The 8,370-nt window shown below is 43.0% G+C and overlaps 1 protein-coding gene across 1 annotated transcript in view; it reads right to left on the bottom strand.

Annotated features, from left to right (window-relative positions):
* Positions 1-7,319, bottom strand: part of LOC128049952 (placenta-specific gene 8 protein-like) — a 33,554-nt gene extending 26,235 nt beyond the window's left edge. Inside the window, exon 1 of the mRNA XM_052642266.1 lies at positions 7,282-7,319. The gene's annotated coding sequence lies outside the window, so the exon portion shown is untranslated. The remainder of the gene's footprint in view (positions 1-7,281) is intronic.
* Positions 7,320-8,370: the final 1,051 nt, after the last annotated feature.

The following is an 8,370-nucleotide window of genomic DNA, read 5'->3' on the forward strand; positions in this document are numbered from 1 at the left end:
AAATGATGATTTGAGTACTGAAGTAATGGTGCATATGTCTTTTACACAAAGATAAAACACACATTTCCTCTCTAATTTCAAATTCCCCTCCTACTTAATTTTTCACCCCAAACATGTATAATTTTTAAAACTTAGTTCAAATAGTACAATCAATGAACATAAATCTAAATATCACAAAAATGTCAAAAGAAAATGTTTCTTTTAAATCCAGCATACAAGGCTAACCACTATTTTTTTTAGGGGGGCACATGGCATGTGGGATCTTTAGTTCCCTGACCAGGGATCAAACCTGTATCCTGTCAGTGAAAGCACGGAGTCTTAACCACTGGATTGCCAGGGAAGTCCAAAGATTAACTATTGTTGACATCTGTGATGTATGTCCTTCCATTTAATCCAATAAAAATTTGTTTTGTGTGTGTAGGAACACATTTTAATGAGTTTACTCCCAACTGTGGCAATAAAACATTTTTCCTACAGGGAAAAGAAGGCTGTTTTCTTTTTTGTTGTAACTGGAGAGTGAGCATTTATCTCTTTTAGAATTGGGATCCAATCATTGGGCTCTAGCTCAGAATTATTAGTTAAAACTTCTACCGTGACTCTTGAGTTGGTGTAAGGGAAAAGAAAGTCTTTCTAAGAAAGAGTTTGTGTTCTTCCAGCTCATCCCCCAATTTGTTTCTGTCTGCAGAATAAAAGGCTGAAATATTATTGGTTGAGTGAATGAATCCTTGAGTTAGAAGTTTTAAGTCATATACAGCTATGAAAACTCTCAACTAAAATCAGATTCCTTCCTTAGGCTAATATTTTCTCAGACTCATGTCTTGCCTTTCTTCTATCTGTTGTCTCTTCACTTCTTTCTTGGAAATCTTTGTCTCCAATAGGAACTCAGCAGGGGAGAATCCCAGGAAGAGAAGAGGGGATCACCAGTTCCTGGACTTGCAGAGGGCTTGTCTCCACCCATGTTTGGAATATCTATTTTCTAGTCTTATCAGCATAGCAAACCTGTAACTGTCTCAGATTTAATATCTTGGCTAAAAGAACCAGAAGACCTAAGAAGTACAGGACTGTAATTTAAAACTTGCTGCAACTTAAATTAGAACTGGAATCATCAGTCCTTTGAGTCCTGTGGGTTGAAGATCACTTACAGCTAATAGCTCCATTCACTTCAGCACAAACATCTTGAAGGGACTTAGCTGACTTTTTAAAAAGTCTTTTTTTGGTCAACAATCAACTTTGCTAAATAATTTTAGATTTTGTGCTATTAGCATGGGATGGGGTTGTGGGGGGAGGCAGCAGGAAGAGCCGTCCTCCCCCACTCAATGCCCACAAATTGCATTGGTGATGGAAGAAAAGAGGGTTAAGATAGTGCTGGTCATTAGCCATAAAATCAAAGGTCAAAAGTTACAGAATGGTGAATTTGGGTGGTGTCCGTAATCCAGGGGCTTCCGTGGTGGCTCAGTGGTAAAGAATCTACCTGCCAATGCAGGGGACACAGGTTCGATCCCTGGGTTGGGAAGATCCCCTAGAGAAGGAAATGGCAACCCACTCCAGTATTCTTGCCTGGAAAATTCCATGGACAGAGGAGTCTGATGGGCTACAATGGGTTTTCCAAAGAGTTGGACACGACTTAGCAGCTAAACAACAGCAGCAACAGCTGGAATCCAAAACTTGAGCAAGTCCTATCCAATACTTTCTACGATGATAACTAAAACCATTTCTGGGTGCTGTAGTCAGTATAAATGGATCTCAAAACTTCAGTGAAAATATGATTAGCTGGTGGCCACAAAACACTTAAATGCTGACAAATTTAACTCAGGAAAAAAAGCAGGAGCCAATACACTTAATTACCAAACTTTTGTTCTCCTAAAAGCCTCTGGATGTGCTCTTCCAGAAGATGATCTATGCGCTAGGAGGAGCAGCCATTAAACGGACCCACACATTTTTCTGCGTGCACACATTTATCTCTGTTCTTACCTCCCTACATATCTGCACTAAGAGGGGCAGATGCTAAAAACACACATGTACGTTTATCTCCATTCTCACTGCCTCCCACCCCACCCCCATAAAACCCAAATGAGTTTAAAAGTAGTGTTAAGTGTTAATTTCTCAATAAAGCTGATGGCTGAACAATGATGCTTGCTCAGTACTCTTGGCTCCTCTGCATTTTGCTAATACATGGAAGTGCAGTTCCGATGGATTGCTTTGGATGGCTTCGAAAGAGCTAAACTAAGCATGTCCTCAGGGCTGCAGTAAAGTTTGGGCAATAAAGTGAACTAAAATAAAGGAAAAATATTTATTCTCCTTCCTCAAATAAAGGTAATCTTTGAGGGAAATAATCACAATTACACTGGACTTCTTTACATATGGAGGAATGTAGATGAATAGCATACCACACGTTTTTCAGTGTGTTTAAGACCTCATCACTGACTCAGTGGACATGAGTCTGAGCAAACTCCGGGAGATGAAGAAGGACATGGAAGCCTTCAGTTTGGGTGTGCTGTGGTCCATGGGGTCGCAGAGTCGGACATTACTGAGCGGCTGAATGACAACAAAAGGCCTCTCAGAGGGCTTCCCTGGTGGCTCAGACAGTAAAGTATCTGCCCACAGTGCAGGAGAACTGGGCTCAGTCCCTGGGTGGGGAAGATCCCCTGGAGAAGGGAATGGCAACCCACTTCTGTATTCTTGCCTGGAGAATTCAATTTTTAGAGGAGCCTGGCGGGTTATAGTCCATGAGGTCGCAAACAGTTAGACATGACTGTGTGACACACATACACACAAGGCCTCTCAAGGCTTCCCAGGTGGCTCAAATGGTAAAGAATCTGCCTGCAAATGCAGGAGAAGCAGGAGATGCAGTTTCGATCCCTGGGTTGGGAAGATGCCCTGAAAAAGGAATGGCAACCTGCTCCAGTGTTCTTGCCTGGAGAATCCCATGGACAGAGGAGCCTGGCAGGCTGCAGTCCATGGGGCCACAAAGAGTCAGACACGACTGTGTGGCTGTGTGTGAGCGTCTGACCTGATATTTTTAAGATCAGCTGTTTTCAGGTCCCTTGCCTCTACTGGAGTCTGAGCTCTATGGATTCTGGCCACTCATCTTTTTATCCTAACATGATGCCTGGGACAGAGTAGAGGCTCAGTGAACAAATGTACGGATACAGAAACAGTAAGTCTCATACGCACAATTTCAAAGTCTCGAGACCAGACATCCATCTAGATGTCATGCCTTTTATCAACCATCTTTAAGAAATAAAAAAAAAACCTTTTTCCCTGACCCCTTTCTTTAAATCATACACGTGAGAAGAATGAATCATTCCCTCAACAGTGAAAATACTAAGATTTGCCTGGGTAATATTGCCCATAAAAACAACAGTGCAAATCAGGAAAGGTGACAAATGGCCAGACTGTGATGATCTCAAAAATTTGTTTTTGTTACATAAAAACAGACAGAATTAACGTCAGACAGTAAAGTAATAATAAACTGCAAACTCTAGCAATGGTAACTTCCACAGCAAATCTTGAAACTAATTATAAAATAACAAAGTTTCTAGAAGGAATTTAGAATAATCTGCCTAAACACACCAGTCTTAATTTCTTCTTTATAACTAAGAATATTTTTTCACTTAAAAAATATCTCTTCATCTTTAGGAAACAGTCTATACACAGGATCTTATGAATCGCCCCTGTCAAATTTAATTTAAAAGACAATTACATGTTGCAGACATGTGGGTTTTAACAAAAATTCACTTATTATTCAATTCTACCTTATCTTATATTAGTTATATGATAAGAATTTACTGGTTCAATAATTTATTAAAATAATTTTCTTTTGAAAGAGGATGAAAGAGAAAGACAAGAAGTTTGCAACACTAAATTTATTGCAAAAATACTCACCACACGCAGGCTGACTACAGAGGACAGCAGCTCAGATCAGCAGGAAAAACCTTTGGAACACGACTGTTTTGTTGTGCAGCCCAGGGCTGTCATCAGTTAAGGCGGGGTTGGGTGGGAGGGAGGTGTGGAAAGTTAGGAGGTGGGACTGGAGGAAAGAAAGCAAGCCTGTCTTTACTGCTTGGGGTGGGGTGGGGTGGTCAGTGTTTCTCCGTTTAAGAAACTGGACACTCCGTTCATCTGATTCCATTAATTTTATGTGACATTTGCCTGATAATACTGCTTCCTTAGACAGCAAGATTTATCTATGGTTGGGCAAACAACACATCTTATGAAGGTCCAAGTTATATTTACTTAGAATTTTTAGAATTCATCTATTTCCTAAGGCATTTAAGGGTCTTGACACATGTTTAAAAGTGAGAATTGAGCAGCTGGCCTTACGATTCAAAAATGCTAAAGACATATTTGATTTGCTTCTTGTCGGATTGTTTTCTAAGCTAACGTGCTGTATGGCCAATGAGAGACAAGAGAAGATATTGAAGGTTAGGAGTGCAGAGAGGGACAGTGGCAATTTTGGAGTCACCCGTCTAGTGCTGGTGTGGAGCCTGGATTCTAGAAGGCAAGACTGTCATCATGGAGATCACTGCAGGGACAATTTCATAGAAAGAGAAGGTGCAGGGTTTCCCTGGTGGCTCAGCAGTAAAGACTGCCTGCAAAGCAGGAGACTCGGGTTCCATCCCTGGTCAGGAAGATCCCCTGGAGAACAGCATGGCTACCCACTCTGGTACTCTTGCCTGCGAAATCTCACGGACAGGGGAGCCTGGTGGGCTATAATCCATGGGGTCGCAAAGAGTTGGACACGACTTAGTGACTAAAGAACAACAATGAAGAATGCAGAGGACCTCAGCAAGGATGGCAAACAGAAGCGTAGCTTTAACGGAAGCCAGCATTCCTATTGTTTAATCACAACAGGAATGGGCAGTTCTTAGAGAACGGGCACAGCGATGAGGGAGCTGAATCACTTCATGAATCAGTAGATAGGTACACAGATACGCAATACTGAATATGAATATTTCAATTGTTTCCTGGTTGCTGATTTAAAATGTGTTCATTTAGCAGAGGTTAAAACATTATCCTTTTCGATGTGACTCTAAGTTGTAGAGATTTTCCCATGGTGTTTGAATATAAAACTTGAATGAGTTTTATCACTGAAACTACTTTATGTTCTCCTGGGTTAGTTGTATGTACAGAAGTTGTTCTTGGAGGTGGAAAATAAGGGGAAAGGAATACCTGGGCACTCACTGATTTTAGGGAGACCTTCATCGAGTCTACTGACATTCACACATACCACTGAGTAGAAAACCCAGGTATCAGCACAATCATACGACCTTATTGTAGAAGACTGGAGTGTGAGCCAAAACCATAGCACTCAGCCAAAATGGGTGGTGATATCATTCTCATCCTAGGAGAGTTTATGACCTGGGAGGTGAGACACACCGTATGGCCCATATAGAAAATATCCTTCCCTGGTGGCTCAGTGGTAAAGAATCTGCCTGCCAGTGTAGGAGACATAGGTCCCACCCCTGGATGAGGAAGACCCTGTGGAGGAGGAAATGGCAACCTACTCCAGTATTAAAAAAAGAAAGAAAGAAAGAAAGAAAGAAAATATCCTTTTGTTGTTCCTTCAGTTCAGTTCAGTTCAGACGATCAGTCATGTCTGACTCTTTGGGACCCCATGGACTGCAGCACACCAGGCTACCCTGTCCTTCACTATCTCTCAGTTTTCTCAAACTCATGTCCATTGAGTTGGTGATGCCATCCAACCATCTCATCCTCCATCACCCCCTTCTCCTCCTGCCTTCAATCTTTCCCAGCACCAGGGTCTTTCCCAATGAGTTGACTCTTCAAATCAGGTGGCCTAAGTAGTAGAATTTCAGCTTCAGCATCACTCCTTCCAATGAATATTCAGGGTTGATTTCCTTTAGAATTGACTAGTTTGATCTCCTTGCTGTCCAAGTGACTCCCAAGAGTCAAAGCAAGAGGTCATCAAGTTCTAGGCCACTTATTCTGTGGATCTTTGGCAAATCTCTTAACAAAAAAGGCTGTAATGTATTAAATCTCCAGCATGTGCTTAAAGCACAAAATCATTTCAACTAATGTGTCATATATCTTCCTCATTTGACATTCATAGCAACTGTCATTGTTACTACTACTACTACTACTACCACTAATAAGGAAACTAAGTCCAGAGAAGTCAAATAGTTTCCAAGGGCCCTACAGCAGCTAATCTGAAAGAGCGGAATGTGAATCCAGGCTTATCTGACATAAAAGTCTGTGTTTTTCCACTATGACTCTCAACTACAAAACAGTGGTGAAAACATCCACATCTCAGGACCCTGGTGAGGATTAAATAAGATAATATGGGAGAGCCTGGATACATGAATGATATGCAATAGAGTTGCGTTTCCCTCCCCTCTTACCCCTACCCTTTCCCAAGATGAGGCCCCTTTTTAAGGTTCTTTCAAAGCCATCTGTGTACCCCTCTCCTCCACAGTAGGACATCTCACCTGCCCCATTCTCCAGCTGGACACTGAGCCCTTTGAAGGACAGGGGAAGGCCTCTGTCACTGGCATGAGTGAAATTCAGGGACCCTTGGGATCACATTGAAATGTCTTTAGAGTTATGGTCCAAGCCAGCCACAGGTGTCACAGTAGTAGAGAATCCACCTGCCAATTCAGGAGACATGGGTTCAATCCCTGGGTCAGGAAGATCCCCTAGTGGAGGAGATGGCAACCGACTCCATCATTCTTGCCTGGAAAATCCCAGGGACAGAGGAGCCTGGTGGGCTATAGTCCATGGGGTCACAGAGGTGGACATGACTGAGCACTGACTCACTCACTCACTGAGCCAGTCACACAGAAATAGGAAAAGAACCACCCAGGGATTAATTGAATTCCATCAAGTGGGGAAGGATCCAGGATTTGGGAACTTCATGCGTTCTGCCCAGTTATACCAATTGAACACTTTAAAAAGGGACCTACCAGGTCATCTGTGATTGGAGTTAAATCAGGCCCCCCAGGTTCTATATTCTAGTCTCTGATTCTTTTTTATTCATTCATTCAACAAACATATACATATATACTGAGTCCTTGCTATACAACAGGACTGTGTGAGGTACCAGCGATATAAGAGCAACAAACAGGGTTCCTGCTCTCAAGATGCCCCTTTGGTTTTATCCTAGTAAGGGAGGAAGAGGAAAGAAAAACACACGCAAACACAAACAAACCCCAAGCCAACATCCAAGTGAATAAAACGGTTGCGTATTGTTCTAAGGGTTGTAAAGACAGTCATCAAGGGGCTGTGGTTCTGAAAGAGGGAGTCGGGGAAGGCAGGACCTACCTCAGACAGGATGGGCAGGGGAGGCCTCCCTGGAGCAGACACCCGAAGAGGATCGGGGGGTGGCTGTGTGGATGGGTGGGAGGAGCATTCCAAGAGAGGGCAAAAGTCCCGGCGTGAGCTCAGTGGATTTGAGGAAGTGAAAGGAGCATCTGTAGAAGTAGGAAGTGTTCAGATGGTCTACGTGAGGAGTCCTGGAATGGCAGCAGGGAGAGGTTTATAGGACTATTCAGGAAAGGCTCCATGGGAACTTCTGTGGTGGTCCAGTGGTTAAGACGCCGAGTTTCCACTGCAGGGGGTGTGGGTTCGATCCCTGGTCAGGGATCCTACGTGCTGTGTGGCCAAACACTAAAAAGATTACAAACAGAAAAGACTCCATGAAGAACTATATATATATTAAAACTTGTTTATTTATGGCTGTGTTGGGTCTTCATTACCGTGTAGGCTTTCTCTAGTTGCAACAAGCGGGGGCTACTCCCTAGCTGTGGTGCACGGCTTCTCATTGCACTGGCTTCTCTTGTTGCACAGCATGGGATCTAGGGTGCTTGGGCTTCAGTATTTGCAATGTACAGGCTTAGTTGACCTGCAGCATGTGGAATCTTCCCGGACCAGGACTTGAACCCATGTCCCCTGCACTGACAGAAAGCTTCTTAAGCACTGGACAACCAGGGAAGTCCAAGAACTATATTTTCAAGGAGACAGACTTGTGAACAGGTGTGTGTGTGTGTGTGTGTGTGTGTGTGTGTGTGTGTGTGTGTGTGAACTCCTGCTGAGAAAATCACCAGGCCATTTTTTTTTTTTTTTTTTGGTCTTTCTTTGATCAAAAGATGTGGCACGGCCACAACCTGGCTGGTGTTACTCTTTTCTTTGCAAACAGGTTCCACAGGCTCTGGGGCTGAGAATGTGGAGATTTAGTGGTTGATAACAAATTCTCTGAGAAAAGTGATCAGGTTGGGTATTGACTAGACTGCTTTGGAGAGTCATTGCCGTTTTCAAAAAGGACTAAGTAGCCGCTGGCCTGTGTCATATGGGCACTGCCTGGGGTGGAGTTCTATAACTATTGCTTCTGGGGTTAGTCACTGAGTAAATGTT

The sequence above is a fragment of the Budorcas taxicolor genome, chromosome 6 (genome assembly GCF_023091745.1).
Source record: "Budorcas taxicolor isolate Tak-1 chromosome 6, Takin1.1, whole genome shotgun sequence".
Taxonomy (NCBI): Eukaryota; Metazoa; Chordata; class Mammalia; order Artiodactyla; family Bovidae; genus Budorcas; species Budorcas taxicolor.